Here is a 14,291-nt window from a genome sequence, read left to right as displayed (position 1 = left end):
CTTAGCCATAGATTAAACAAGATGCATAAAACAGCCTTTTAGACTCAGTGGATGGGTATAACATCCATAGCAAATCACCACATCTCAGTGGTAATCAATATCAATCCCAAGGTGAATAGATCTTGTTTGGTGTTAAAATACCCTGCTATGCTTTATGGACCCTGCCAAATCCCAAGGTCAGGGACTGCATACTGCGGTCTTGTGTACTTTGATGTTCCTTAGTAAAGTAGGTATTGCCTGTAAATCCAATTTAAAACAGAGGCTCCTTATGAAGGCTCAATAATTCATCCAGCATTGTGTGTCATTCTGTCAACCATCCACAGCTCTCTGAGCTCCTCTCTACCCTCTCCAAGCACACACTCAGACACACTCAAAAATACCAGGGTCTCATCCCCATCCCTGCGTGTTACAGATTAATTAATAGAGGGAATTTTCATCTCCTGCCAGCTCTGGCCAAAAGAAATCAAGCGAGACATAAAGAAAGAAAGGCGAGCTGGGGAGAGCATGCCAGAGCTGTTAATTAGCTGTGCAGTGGAGATAGGGCAGACGACACAGGGCTTCGTGTCTCAAACAGCCATTCACTCAGTCAACATGACATTAATGGCAGAGGACCTGCTTGTCTTAGTGCTGCTCTTCCCTCACTCAAACCCAGGTACAGTGTTTAGTTGTGACACTAGAGGGTAGTATGTGACAGGGAATCCTGATGGTATAAAATAAGCTCGGCACAGAGGAAGTGGTTCACAAAGTCTAATGCAACCTTACACTTTCTTGTAGTAACTGGTGTAAGTAATGCATGATAGTTACTCAGATCAGAAATGAACTTCTGTGTGGGACTTTGAATTTTCATATTAACAAATTAGATTAAAAAGATTTAAGAGTAAACCCAGTGAAAGCTATACCATGGTAACACATTATTTACTCATGCTGAAACGAATGGAGTTTAATTTAAAGAGGGGTTTATTCAACTCAAGGGGCTGTATGTGTTTTATGCTGTTGATTAGTAATTGTCAGCAGCCAACAGTACCAAAAATTGCCGGCTGCAGCCATGTTTCATTTAGCTCTAAAAAAAACAGTATACTGATCAGCTGAAGGTCCAGATGCATCAATCAGGTCTCATATCAGGTCTTTGTTGGATTTCTTTCCTGTTTCTCAAGGACATCACTTTCAGACACCATTCATCTGCTGTTTAGACTTGCCACTGCTTTTGTCCTACAGTCATGTCCTTTTGTCCAGTTCCCTTTGTATTTTCTGTAGACTTAGGAACTGGGTATAGATTATGTGCGTTTATGTGTAGACACAGCACTGTTTCATCTCTTGAGTGAAGTACATTTTTTATGCTTGAAGGATTCATTGATTATAATTAAGTGGCTTAACAAATTTTTAACAACATTGAAAGACTTTGTCCAGAAGAGTGCAGTTCTAATGACACCCAAAATACTGGGTAGAACTCTCAGGCTCCCAGGCGTTAGAAGAAATAGTTGCTATGAGATACCTCCATCAAATCTCTGTCACATTGTGTCTTTCTCTGGAAATCATTTCAGGGTTTTCAATTCCCAGCTCTTTTTTGTGTTCTTATATCACAAAGGAGCCATGGGTTTGCCTCTTGATTAATTTAGCTGACTATTTTTATGTTGAATCTTTAAATGCTTATTAGAGTTAGTGCGATTACATGCTTCATTGTGTATAGAATAGTTTTCCCATTCTGTTAATGTGTGGATGTTTATCCCCGACTTGGGGTCGTGTTAGGGTTGTGCATTTTCCCAAAGGCTTTTCTCCTCTTCTTTAATTTTTGAGGTCATCCTTGCTCTGTTGCTAAGGTAATGTGAAGAATATATCCCGGGAGCTTGAACTGGGCCTGCAGTCAATTAAAGCCATGGACTGTAACACTGAGCTCATGTTTGCACAGTTGGCAAATAGATGGTTTGTGTGTGTGTGTGTGTGTGTGGTTGTACTTCATGTGTTCATACATTGTATTTATGTATGTTTCCTCCAGTGCAGATTTGTTCATGTGTCTGGGATACAATATGTGTGTGTCTGTTCCACTTAGAAGTGAAGCAGGCTTCTCCTTTCACCCCTGTGCTGTCACTCAAATCACTAATTGGCTCAGAGTCTCTTGAACACAGCTCTTTGAGCGTGATTGTTCTGTTATTCTTTCTCTGCTGTTTTCTCTTCACCCTTTGGCTCCGCTGGCTGGCTGGTGTGCAAGAAGGCACCAGCTCACCTATTGTACCGTTCCCGGGAACACAGCTACGGGCCAAATCAGTGCAGAATGTAAAACGCAGATGGCCATTGACTCACAAATGGGTTCATGGAAAATGAGAGTCTCCCGTGTCAAACTCTGCTGAGTCCACTGTGCAGCTCTAGCTTCTTATTCCTCTGGCTCATCTTTCAGTCCAGCCATCCTTGGCACTCCTTTCAGCCGACACACTCGTCTCCCTCTTCTATCCTTTCTATGTCTCACTCTTTCTCCATCTTGGCCTCCCTCTCCTTTCTGTCGCCTCAGGCTCCTAGTCAGGATTAATTAGCACTGAACGGAGTTGTGTTTAATGGTTAATGTGTTTTTTTTTTCTGTGATAGCATCCTGTCCCCTCTCTGTACATTAAGTACTATCAGTACTATAAGTAACTGATACCTGTCTTCTTACTCTGACTGTCTGTCACCTTACCTACCTGCAGGAGACACAGACCATATGCCCAAAACAGCATGTAGCCCCCCCAATTTTTCTCTCTTCAGGATGCTAGATATAGAGTGAGTGGGGGCAGCAGTTTCAGGCGCTGAAAAGGTGGGAGATAGAAGGATATAATAAGAAGCAGGTAAGAGCTGTATAAAAGGCAGTGCGGAAGACAATGCGATGGATCTAAGAGGGACCGCGGGAGATTGAATTGGGGGCAGAGATGAGACGTGCCTGAAGGTGTGAGAAGGCAGAACAGAGGAAAGGCTGCCAGTACCTGTTATTTGGCTCACTCCGGCTGAAGGAAGAGAGGGTCCTCCATTGCTATGCCACACCACACGGCCGCCAGAGAGCAGGCTGAAGTGGAGGGGAGTGGATGTGAAATTTTAATCACCTCTCTGTGTTTGTAATTTTTAGTAGCCCCTCAATCAAAATCAAAAGCATTGCCAACACTTTCAAGAACGATGCTTTGAGGAGTTACCTGCTGTTCAAGTATTCAAATTAGAGATCCATCTTGCAACTCGAGCACAGTTCAGTATGAATATGTGCTTGTACATTGTGTGTATGCATGGACTGGTATGCACTCTCATCTAATCTGTTTCGCACGGGTCGTATTTTGGGAAGTTTATTTACAGCTTCCTTTTTCACAATGGTTACAAATGCATTAGTGCAATTTTTGGCCTCTAATGGTACTATTGGTACCATTAGTGGTATATATTTCCACAGGACAGAAATGCAGACAATGAGTGGGGTTTTATTGATTGTCTCGAGGCAGGCCCACCCCTTTTGTATAAATCTACTGCATGTGTCTCAACAACTATTGGATGGAATAACAAATTTTTACTTGTTTCCCACATTTGTGGTTTTGAGTGAAACCACAAATATCAATACTGTAAATGAGAGGTCTTTTAAAGAAAGATAAATTTGGCATACTTTCTGGTAAGGAATAATAGCTTGGATGTTATTGGTCATCTATTGCTGGACTCTGCTGTAGGCAGGTATCTATAGCAACGTCTCCTCACATATGGATAAAAGCTTTAAACTTGAAATGCTCTAATTTTGATTCCTAAAGAGACTGAAGAGAGTTTTGTATTATAGTTTTTATATACACATGCTCACTTACTAGCACATATGAACCGGGGATCCAAAGATCACATTAGTTCAGTATAGATCTTCATCCCTGTCCTTTGTGTACAGATGTTCAAATTATATGCTGTGCAATGTTATTATTAAATTGTTTAAACATTTACCCAAGAATACCCAAATGGCTAAGCAGCTAAATCAAGCAAGAACTCCAGCATCTGGTCTCTTGAGCTTCAAAATGTAAAAGAAGATATGATGCAACAAGGTGCCAATGAAGCCCCTGTACCAACTTTTAAAGCTGCTGGCAAAACAATACTGTAAGATTTATGACTTTCAACAATTCACATGTTTTTACTATTTCTAAACGAATATAGGCCTTACATGGTTTGCAAATCATCCCAGTCCTTATGAATTCTTACATTGCAAAACACCATTATTACATAAGACAGTTTTTCAAACAAAAACATTGTTATACTTTATTGTCTTTCAAATGCTATGTGGGTTTGCCTGACTTTAATTCCACATTTGACTACCTCTTCAGAAATGAATCCATTTTACTCTTTTTCTTATTTTATTTTTTCAGCCAGAGTAGAATTTTTCAAAGCGAGACTGATTACACTAAAGGAAGAACCAACTGAAATGAATGGCTACAACTATGACAACCAAATAAGTAAAGTTTATCGGAAAAGACCAAGTTTAATTTTCAAGTTGATTGAATCCACAAGTAAATTGCTATCAGCAAACCAGAAAACTACACAAGTTCTATGTGAACAGTACTTTGTATCAACTATGGTTAAAAACTTTGCATCTCCTGATGTCAACAACTGATTCAACGTTTGTAATGAATGCCATGTGGAACTGATACTGTTAAACTAATCTTTCATTGTTTCCGTTTAAAATATTATAGCTAATTATAGCTGATTTTATGAGTTGTCGCTTCTTGGTAGCATATGAGGTTAATGTTCTATTGATCTTTAATATAAAATGTCTCACAGAAGCCATTTAACATTATTTAAAATGATAAAAACAGATTGACAAAGTGACAAACTATGTAAAAGGGCTGCAATGTCGTCGGCCATTAAAAAAACACCAACAAAGAACAGCCATTCTTTAGCAGCTTATAATATACATGTTCTCACCAAAAGTACAAAAGTGGTTTACCGTACATGACATTCATATTTTACCAACAGCTCCAGGTGATGATGAATTTTATTTGGGTTTGTTTCTCTCATGCAGACCGGATACGTGAAGCTGTCCAAGCCAGTGGCCCTGTGGACCCAACAGGATGTCTGCAAGTGGCTGAAAAAGCACTGTCCAAATCAGCATCAGATCTACAGCGACTCCTTCAAACAGCACGACATCACAGGTACATCTTAACACCTGAGCAGTGGTTGCCATTGAGAATGATTCATCGGTGTCGTAGTAAAACCTTTCTGAAGTTGATACTTTTATTCACACTTTGTTTTCAATTGTCATCCAGATTAATTTGCGTCTACTCATTGCGTCTGCTGTATTAATGGACTGAATTACTTTGTAAATAGTTTGTGTCAGCAGTTTTGTGAAATTCTTCGAGGTGACTGGTGCCGAGTAGAAAGGCCTCAATTAACACCATCTAACTGTAGTGTGTGTGTTTTTAGTACTTTTCATAAATAACAACAGAAACGCTTATCCAGTAACATTCTGTTCTTGTGACATTTTTTTGGTTGGATTGTTCATTGTCTCTCTGAGTTTCATTGAACATTCAAAAATAAAAACTTGGGAAACAGAGCTCACCGCTCTCTTTAAATTCCGCTCCATTTGGCACATGTTGTCTTGATGAAGCCAGATTTCATTCATAACATCCCAGGTGAGCTCCACACCCACAGCCTACCACCTGCAGCCTTGCCACCCGGCTTACCCTTCTGTTCATCCTGCCCTTCCCACTGTCAGTGTAACCATCGGTAACAGTTGCCACGTCAATCACTCCTTTAACGAGGCTTTTCAAGGTCACTCTAATGACTCTCCGGTCCGCATAGCAACAGACGACCATTCATTTGCAATGCGCTCTTCCTTCTCAGAAGCGCGACTGATCGCATTCATATGTTTATTTGTTGCTGTCGAGGACCTGCCCGACTCGGTGACTGGCTGGTGGGATAAATCACTTGGTGGTCATGATGAGCGGTGTAATGACTTGCACTGCCATTTTACCCTTTAATGCATTTTGACTGCTATAAGTCTACATGGAGATTTAGCATCCTCTGTTTAATGGTCTGAAAATATGAATCTTACTGCTTTGCACCACAAGTTGCACAAATATCTCATCAACAGTGAAAAGGGTCCAAGAGATAGCCCACAGTTCATTGCATATTCGCTGAGCCGCTGCTAGATTTCAAATCCATCTCCAAGGAGAAGCAGTTCAAAAGAATTTAATTTTTTTTTTTTTTTTTTTTCAGTCAACGTACAAGCTGTAATGCTTTGATGAATCACCTTTATAACATGATTTGTAGCTTCTTTGATGGCTGATTGATTTGAGTCTTGTGTGCAAAAACGATCATTTGCTGTAATGATTTAGACCAAATCAAGGACACTTACAGACAAAGGACTCAAAAACACTTCTTTTCAAATCTATGCAGTTCTTACTTAAGAAAGAAATTAAGTCAAAGGAGGTTATTAAGGTCATTCTTTTTAGAAATGTAAAATTCCTCCGTTTTCCTGACAAGCCTAATGGATATTGTTAGAGTCTAAATACATCATAGTTTCTTTTATCAGTCTTTCACTTGATTAAAACATTAGAACTTTGCTGCCTATTGTTGTATTAACTTGATGACCCGTGTAAGCTGTTTAAGGTGTGATTTATTTTATTTTTTTAATGGGATGGAGCAAGTGAGGAAAGGGTTAAGCAAATATGCATGCGCTCTCTGCTGCTTACAGCACACATACACGCATGCTTTTCAGCTGCTACAATTAGGAGATAATGACATGCACAAAATCTGAAAGTAATTCAGTTTGTCTTCTCATTGGGCATTAATTAACAGAAGCCAATTAAAACGGGCCAAGCCAAACCAATTGGGCTCACAAGGCAATTTGCATCCCAATCAGTCTTTGAAATATTATGCAGATATGTTTGTTCCAGCACCCTATTAGAATAAACAAGGCAAACAAATGGAATATTGAGGAAAATAGTCATGTGTAGACAAACAAACAGTGACCATGAATACATTTAAAAGCGAATGCATTAGTGCATCTGAGATTATCTGTTCAGTGTGCTTGTTAGACGCTCGACGCCCTTTAAAATTATGTGTGTGTGTGCATGAATAAGCCGGAGATTTGGTCTCCTAGCATTGGATTCTCTGACTGTAGCACTTCAGCACTGTACTCCCTCAAGTCCGTCTATAACTGAATACTCGGCCCTCTTTTCGGCTGCCAGCAGTACTCAATCTCACTTGTCTTGGCAGTGCAGTCATCCCTTCATGAAGTAACAAATCAATAAACGGTTTCTATTCTAGATCATAATTCAAACAGGCACTTGTGTCCTCCCTCTTTTGACATAAAAAAGCGGTGAGGGAAATGCATTTTGCTGTGCTACATTTTAGCACTGAATGACTTCAGTATGCAGCAGCTGCCTCCCTCCTAGGCTCCTGTAACCACTGCCAAAGAAATCAATGTTTCCTATCGTCCCTTCAGCCTCCATTGCCAAGAAACCCCTTCCTCAATCTTCACATTCTACCCCCAAGAGAGACAGCGGTGAATGTAACTTTAACACTCAGCTGACATTAAAAATGCATTAAAGCATATTAAGGCATAATTAGATATTAGTCCCTAATCTGCTGTAATTACAAAGACAAAGCTTTTTGGTTGAGAGAATAGCTTGGCACGATTAATCAAACACACAGTTTCCGATACTTAAGATATAATCAGCATGAAAGGTGTGATGGTATTTTAATCAAGCATGGGGTCGAATAAGAAGAAAGGCAGAATTACCATATTTGGATTTATTTTATGTCAGAGAAGACCAATATGTTAGAGTGTGATAGTTCAGAGTGCACGTCTTAATCAGAGGCAGCTTTTGAGCCTGGCAGCAGGGGTCCCTCTACGTTAGTGTAGAATAATTGAAGATGTGTGGATGCTTGTATTCAAAGCTTTGGCAATCACAAGCCATACATGAGTTATCACATTTTCATTATTCAGTGATATAATTAAATGTCAGTTTAAAAACTCTAAAGGAGGCATGTCGTGCCCTTTTTTCAGAAGGTGACACAATTTCCTGAGGTCTTGATGAAATGCGTGGGACATGTTTTCATCAAAATGCCGTAGTAAAAACAGCACAACAGTTCCTTTTCCACCAGGAATTACACTGACCTGTTTGAGGGCATAGAATGACCCCCTGATTCCACCTTTCCCTCTCCTCTACAGAGTCTGCCTCTTTTTAGGTCGGAATAACTCAGTAACCCCTGCCCTGAAGCACATGATTACTATACGAAAGTGCATAGAGTAAATAGCTTGGAAAGTTAACAAACTTCACTCATATACTTTACTGACAATATTATTATCAAATACTTACATTTTCCTTGTTTACAGTTCAGCCACAGACAGTCCTTCTTGTAGTCACATCCTTTGACAGAAACCTGGAAGAGCATGGTCAATTTATTTCTTTGTCTTGTTCAGTACATTTTTTAACTACTGATTAAAAAGTTGCTTTGAGATCTGATTTCCTACCTCTGAGTTACGGTGCATGCAACATGATTTGGAATTGAAGTTGGGTGGACATGAAAAGATGAGGAGGCTGTACATGTCAACTCTGAAATGTGTGTGTGGCGTACAAATCCACTTCAATTCTGGCTCAGGTGATGACAGTTTTTTTTTTGTTTGCTCTCAAGCACAGAAAAGTTTTTTTTTTCTTTATATGCCATTTTTTAAATGTTTAGACATGATAAAAAAGCATCTATCTCTAATTACCAGTGGACAGATTTCAATATATTACAATATAGTGGGTTTTCGGAAGCCGACGTACAAAAAGTCCTGTTCTTTCTACATATGAGCAGGTAAGCAAGGCTTAAAGTGATGACACAAATATGCCATCCACTTCGTTGGTAAATCTCACAATTCTAGATCTTTTTATGACTGTAAAATAATGATTTGGGAGCCGAGCATACTGATAATAAAACCACTCTTACAGTCTGGGGAAATGTAATAACCAGCCTCCCAATACCCATTGATGTATGGCATCATGAGGCCTTACTCTGAATAATTAATAGCCTGTAATATTAGTGGTTTAATGAAGAGTGGCCTGTTTCCTGCAGCTCACACTTGATTTCTTTTAAAGCTCCGTGTTGCACCCGCTCTACTTGTCAGATCCGTCATCTTTCCACTTTGAAAATAACAGCAGCCGATATAGTTCTAGCTGTGATCGCTTGGACCACTGGAGGGTCTCACTCTGGATACAAAATGTATATTTGACGAGCTGCAGAGAAGGATGAAAGGTGACAAACTGCATTTAAAAAATGGTTGACGTCGCAAAGCAACAGGCCTAAACAACCTTTGAGCAGCGAAGAGACGATGAATTCTCCAGGCACCACAGGCTGCTGTCATAAAAATGCTGCTGTTTAATAGAGAAACTGGTGCATCGTGAACTGGTCAAAGGGAGGACAGTAACGTGTCTGCCTATGAATTTGAGAGCAGCAAAAGAGCAGGCTATTGTTTTTTTGTAATTTTCTAAAGAGGATTATGAAGTTCTCATCACTGATGAGCCATTTGGGAGACAATTTGATCCACAGGCACAGAAATCATGGTTAATGATGCTATTTGCAAGTTAATTATATCGAAAAGGATCTACTCTTATAATACACATTGGGTTATAAGAGTAGATCATTTTCTGTCAGTTTCGTGTTTTAAAATTCCTGCTTTTCCATATAGAAAGTTTGGAAATTAATCTTCAGACATTGTGAAAGACATTACACGGAGCAGTTAAAGCGGAACTCACCCTTTAAACAACATCGTGCCCAATCACTATATTTGACCATAATATAATAGTGAATTGTGCTGCCACTGGGTATTATGTCTTCATATTAAATATAAAACCTTTGCATTTTTTAGAAATGGTGATTTGACGCGTCATGAAATCACCGGAAGAAAAAATAACAAACTACAACAATTCTAATTAGTTATAGTTCTACTTCATGCACGTAGTTCTAGCTGCTATAACAACCATGTAATATCCTGGAACTTGGCGTCGCTAGCCTAATGCAAAAGGCAGAGAGAGGGAGAGCGATTCTGTTGTCAAGAACCTGGGAGCTAATGTGCGCTGTTAGCACTTAAGCACTTGGTGGATACTACAGAAACGTGAAGATTGTGACGACGTGACAAATTTGTTTTGTTTAGATCAACCACTCTCAGAGATCGCATGAAACACAGATGGCAGTGTGTTAGCTCTGTGTTTGGGTAACCCAGCTTGACCGTCGGAGCCCAGTCCACTGACTCAGTAGCTAACAACGCGCTGGGGCAGCCTTCAAAACAAAGCCCAAACGTAGCCCGTATTACATTACTCTTGATTGGCATTTAACAACATAATACTTTACTGCACTACTACAAAACAGTTAGATTTCGCGCATACCTTTGACGAAGTGGTCACCGCAGACACGAGCATTTGCAGATTCAGCTCCTCCAGTCTGTAAACGTAGGTTAACTATCCACTTTTTGCGGCGTTGTTCTGTGAGTTTTTTCCATTTCTCACCTCTATGGGCGATTACCTTCGGTACTCGATAGTAACTCTTTCCCTTCTCTCGGTTAGACCGATTGCTACATCCAAAAACGGTACAAAACTGAGGTATTTTGGGCAAAAAGTGGCAGACAAAACACAGTTGCCCACCACCTGGGTTAGCGCGCTTAGAAAAATACGGAAGTGACGTCAGGTGAAACCCTTCTACATTAGAACTATAACTAATTAGAATTGTTGTAGTTTGTTATTTTTTCTTCCGGTGATTTCATGACGCGTCAAATCACCATTTCTAAAAAATGCAAAGGTTTTATATTTAATATGAAGACATAATACCCAGTGGCAGCACAATTCACTATTATATTATGGTCAAATATAGTGATTGGGCACGATGTTGTTTAAAGGGTAAAGTATATAAAGAAGTGTACTCGTTTATATTTTAACAGAGAACAGAGTAGGATATTTCTCAAACTAACAGCGAAGCGGCTGTAATGGTCATTTTAAGAAAATGAGAGATATAGTCAGTTTATGCCATTGCCACTATACGCTCACATGATTACAGTTTCAACTCTGCTATGATGTAGCACTCCAGAAAAGAAGGACGAGAGGCCTAGGCAGTCTCAGTGAAACCTTTTGTTATGCATGATTTATTTTTGGGATTTCGCTGCTTTAAAATTCAGGGGCTGCTGCTGCCACACAGATAGACTAAATCCAGCTTTCTATATCTTTCTAATTATCCAACAGTAGGAAACGATTGCCAGCATGACAATTACCTGTGACTGAATTGCTTTCAGAGCTGTTGCTTGGGACTGTGATGATTGGGACTAGGCAACATGGCTAGTTGATAGAGACTGATAAAATTATTCGGGCTATGTTACTTGAAAATCCAGCAGGCATTTAGCGGCGTTCTGCATTTGATAGAAAGGTTTTTAACAAAATAGATAGAACTGTTATGGTAACTGGTGGATTAGGGTTAAAGCTTTAAGTTTATTTTGATTGAAAAGGTCATGTCATCCCTTTTAGGTTTTCACTTCGCCTTAGCGTGTTGTTGTTATGGAATTATTGTCTTAATTCCCTATTAAGTTTTTGCTTACCTTCCTATTACATCTGATGAGAAGTGAAATAGAGACTTTCAATGTTTGTGCCGGCCGGCCACGTGTTTATTTCCTTCTGCAAAAGAGGTCAATCCTCACCAGTCAGCGTTCGTGGTAAGAAGAGACCCAGAACAAAGGAAATCAGAAGCATTTATACAGAAAGAGGAGGGTTTGGACTTTCAGGTGACACCTGAAAGAACACACCGTGTGTATTCTCCAACTGTCTCCTTGCCACACCCCCTGGGGGAAAGTCTCGCACTTTGGGGAGATGCAGAATCCGGAGACAATGGTCATTTGAATGATTATTGTCAATGTGTTAATCAGCAGACATTGGTCTGCAGACAGTGGATTTTACAACAAGGTGTCATTTCAAAGACAAATGGTTAGCAGACATCGAATTTACCATAACATTCCCCCCTTTTTGATTCAATTAATCACTGATAGGAGACAAACTTAAGAAAAAATAAAAAGAATAAACTAAGAAGAATAAAATGAAATGATGTAAAAACTAAAGGAAAACAATATTGAAATTGAATTTTAAAAAGATAAAAATTAGAAATCACCAACCACTTTCTTTCAATTGAGTAGAACTAATCACTAACAGAAAACAAAACAACCTTAAGAAAAATAAAAAGGAATTAAAAAAATGAAAGGGAACAAAATTAAAAAATAGTCATAACTATTATCACTAATTCACACAGATTGAAAAATATATCATCCTGGCGGTTGTCTACAAGAGAGAAAATAATGGGAATATAAAAACAAACAAACAAAACCAAACCAACACAAAGCAAAACAAAGAAAATAAAAATAAACATTTACAAAATGTTATCATCAAAGTCTGATTTGGTGTCAGGAATGTGAACAGAGGTTGAATTTTGGTCGGCCTTATTGGCATACACATGAACATACGTGGAGGAGTAAATCATCTTTGTTATGAGCACATCAAACAGCCATTTTAACACGCATGGAATTAAGATGCAGAGCAAAAAGAAAACAATTATTAAAAACCGTGATGGCCATCCTTGGCTCTAAGATTTTAGCCTAGAAAGTCATTCACTGCTGGTGGGGGTTGAATGGCATCTTGCATGTGTTGATGATGCTGGTAATGTTCGAGAGGGGTCTGGCTGCAGACCTGCACTGTCAGGACCCATGACCTGCACTGTCAGGACCCTTAGTTGCAGACATGCACTGTGACGTCACCTGCACTGTGAGGACCCGAAGCGACAAGTGAGGAGCACGTATTTTTCGTTCCCCATTTGAACTGTGGAGACGACGAGGTGAGTAAAAGTCGAGTGAAAACTACTCTTTCTTTCATACGAAGAAACAGAAACAGTCTTTATTCACTGGAACGTTACGTTGCACACTATATACTCTAAAGTTATGTTAATTTTAAAGAATCAGGGTTTTTTTTAAACTTTTGGCTAGTCTTCAGCGTTGTTATCCTATCGATAGTGCTCACTTAAATGTGCCATTTTTCGTATCGATAGTGCTGACTTGTATAATTTTGTTTGACTTATTACGACATTATTTGTCTCTTACAGATGCATATTTCAATAACTATATACTGTAAAGTTATATTAATTTTAAAGAATCAGGTTTATTTACTTTTGGCTAGTCTTTAGCGTTGTTATCGTATCGATAGTGCTCACTTAAATGCGCCATTTATATATATATATATATATATATATATATATATATATATATATATATATATATATATAATTTAGTTTTACTTATTACGACATTATTTGTCTCTTACAGATGCATATTTCAATAACAACCGCCGGCACTACGCCAAAAATCGAACGCTGCACGTCATGTTGCAAACTGTTTCACTGCCCTCTGTGCCTACAATTTAAACCAACAAAATTGTCCAAGCTGCAGAGCCACTTAGAGGCACATACAAAAGGTGGCATTTTATTTAAAGGTAAGCATAATGTATTTGTCTGTTTGTTTGTACTCATAAGTATTAGCCAACGCTTCTAACTTCTGGCAGGTTGTGGTTTGGTTTGTAAAAGGGTAAAAGGAAAATGAAGGGAATGTAGGTTGCAGTGAAGAACATCTGACACCTCACTTTCTGTCTTTTAGAAACCTATCCCAGTCACTAAATCCTGGCAACTGGACAGAGAAAACTGGACTACAAATTCAGGTAAGAGTATAAAGTATGTATAATGCATGTATTCATATTAATAGTTGAGTACTCAGGAAGAAGAGCAGCAGGCAGAGGTCTCCAAGAGAGCCAGACTTGCTGATGTGGACACACCAGTGGAAGGCGTAAGCTTTTGCACAGTATCTATTGGTCAGATACTGTTGGTGTGGCAGCTATAGGACAGACATCTTTCTTTCTGTCTTTTCCATAGGACTCGGTTGAAGATCGCATTCTTCAAAATTGCAGACATGCAGCAGAGTGGGCTGAGGCCAACAAACCACTGTTGTCTGCCCGAGTGGACCTGCCTGACGTTCTGGGCATGGGGGAAGAGGAACAGGCAGAGGCTGCTCTACAGTATGGGAGGTTGTGGAACGAAGAACTGGACGAGGATGAAAGAGAAGCGATCCTGGAGCCTTTCAAAATGATATTTCACAATATTAACGACATGTTGATATTTTGTGAACAGGTAGTCGACAAAAACAAAGATTTTTTGTCATATTGTGAATGTTTGACTGAATAAACACTACAGAACATTTGATCATGTTGTGACTTGGTGTGCTTTTTATGTTTTCTCATTGATCCCTTAATAATTTGACTAAG

General features: G+C 39.2%; 1 long non-coding RNA gene across 1 annotated transcript; it reads left to right on the top strand.

Moving 5' to 3' along the window:
- Positions 1–12,605: 12,605 nt before the first annotated feature.
- LOC142368075 (uncharacterized) lies at positions 12,606–14,291 on the top strand. The gene is made up of 4 exons (XR_012767246.1): positions 12,606–12,819; positions 13,304–13,469; positions 13,631–13,816; positions 13,903–14,291. It is a non-coding gene; the product is annotated as an uncharacterized LOC142368075 (long non-coding RNA).

Source organism: Odontesthes bonariensis, chromosome 18, assembly GCF_027942865.1.
Source record: "Odontesthes bonariensis isolate fOdoBon6 chromosome 18, fOdoBon6.hap1, whole genome shotgun sequence".
NCBI classification, from domain to species: Eukaryota; Metazoa; Chordata; class Actinopteri; order Atheriniformes; family Atherinopsidae; genus Odontesthes; species Odontesthes bonariensis.
Note: the sequence above shows the minus strand (reverse complement) of the source record. Positions and strands in the feature narration are given on the sequence as shown.